Genomic DNA, 2,010 nt, shown 5'->3' with positions numbered 1-2,010 from the left:
CATGCCTATTTTGGTGTCGCGGGGTCGAACAACGACATCAACGTAATAGATTCGTCCCATCTCTTCAATGATGAGTGTCGGGGTGAGGGTCCGACGGTCAGATTCATGGCCAACGGGACGCAGTACAACAGGGCATACTACTTAGCCGATGGGATATACCCTCGTTGGCCCGTGTTTGTCAAGACGATCCGGCATCCGGTTGGGCCGAAACAATCCTATTTTGCGGCCAAACAAGAGAGTGCTCGGAAGGACGTTGAGCGTGCTTTTGGTGTCCTCTAATCACGATGGGGCATTCTTCGGTGCCCGGTTCGACAATGGCACGAAAATGATGTCGCCTCCATCATGTATGCATGTATCATATTGCACAATATGATAATAGAGGACGAAGGATATTCTGCAGAGAACTGGGCACCGGAAGAGGGTGCAAGTACGAGTCACGGTGTTGCAACCGCCCCACTGCAGATGGGTGTACCGCGTAGTGATGCATACTTGATCCAACGGTTCGCCGATATGCGGAGGGAAACATCACATACGACACTGCAGGCTGATATGGTAGAAGAGGTTTGGAATCGTAGGGGAGGAGGGCGTAGAGCGTGATATGCGTTGGGAAAGTAGTTTATTAGAAGTCGAGAATTTTCGTTGTATAATTTTACCCCTTTGTATAATACAACGAAGATTTTGTTTTAATTTTAGTTCGTATGAATTTTTTCAATTATTATTGTAGTAGAATTAAAAAATAAACAAAATGGAAAAAATTAAATTTTTGGTGGCTTGGCCATGTCCACTATAGTGGGAAACATGGGCATTGGTGGCCCGGCCACGATTTTGTGGCCTGGCCACACTTTGTGGCTTGGCCCGGCCATGTATAGTGGACACCCTAAGCATTAGTAATACAATTTCTTAATAAGATGACAGTTATAAATATTATAATTAGGAATATTAAATATTTCGAATTGATTACAAATTAAATCACGACAGTTTCATTTTATTGAAGGTATAACAAACTAATCAATATATTGAGTTTTTATATCTATACGTCTATTCCTATAATTTGCAAAATATATATTTTAAATGGCCATTTTCTTAAATACTCCTAAAATTCCTCTTATTTTTCTAAATACCTCCAAAACTTTCCTTTTATATATTGTTTTATATATTGTATAGATTTTGTCATTCAAGTCTGAGAAAAAAGCAAACGAGTTCTTTTTGGGCCTGAATGAGTTCCTAAGCCCATTGAGAGTATGGAATAGAAGAGAGAGAATTCAAAGAATACATCTACAAATTGTGAATTAAAAGAGAGTTTTGCAACTGTGAGGGAAGTTTTTCATTTCTAGTCAATTGTAGGGAGAATGAAATGATAATTGTGGTGAGAGTTAATATCACATCACTATGTTACTTTCTTAGTTCACCACTTTACTACATACTCCCACCATCCTTCTTTAGCTGAGTCATTTCCTTTTATGGCAAAAAGCAAAACTTTTCTTTTCTCTTACTTTAATCTCTGTTCATCTGTCTACTTAACTCATATAACACAACTTTTCTTAAATCTTGTGCCAAAAAGAAACGCCTCTACTATAGAGGGACGGAGGGAGTAAACAACAAAACATCACCAATACTACACAAAATCCAACATTAGTTTAGTTCCAAACCAAATTGATATGTGTTCAACCAGATTTCAAATGAGTAATTGATTCATCCCAATGCATACACCATATTACCCAAGCAGAATATTTGAACATCAAATTGTCTCAAGACTTCTATACTTGGCTGAATATCAAAGAGGAATCATAATATTGTGATTTAGATTGCTAAAATACTAGTACATCATCACAAAAGGTTAGATCTTAGAAGGGAGAAAGATGCCTCACTTAAAGCAGAAATCAGAAAACCTAAACCAATAAATGAAATTTTTTTTGAAAAAAATGAAAACCACAGTTGCTCTCGTTGAGAGTCAAACTCAAGACCTCCCGCTTACTAAACGGGTGCTCTAACCAACTGAGCTACGAGAGC

General features: G+C 38.2%; 1 non-coding gene across 1 annotated transcript; it reads right to left on the bottom strand.

The window, feature by feature from the left end:
- Positions 1-1,936: 1,936 nt before the first annotated feature.
- TRNAT-AGU lies at positions 1,937-2,010 on the bottom strand. The gene has a single exon. It is a non-coding gene; the product is annotated as a tRNA-Thr (tRNA).

This window comes from Salvia hispanica, chromosome 3 (genome assembly GCF_023119035.1).
Source record: "Salvia hispanica cultivar TCC Black 2014 chromosome 3, UniMelb_Shisp_WGS_1.0, whole genome shotgun sequence".
Classification (NCBI taxonomy): domain Eukaryota; kingdom Viridiplantae; phylum Streptophyta; class Magnoliopsida; order Lamiales; family Lamiaceae; genus Salvia; species Salvia hispanica.
Note: the sequence above shows the minus strand (reverse complement) of the source record. Positions and strands in the feature narration are given on the sequence as shown.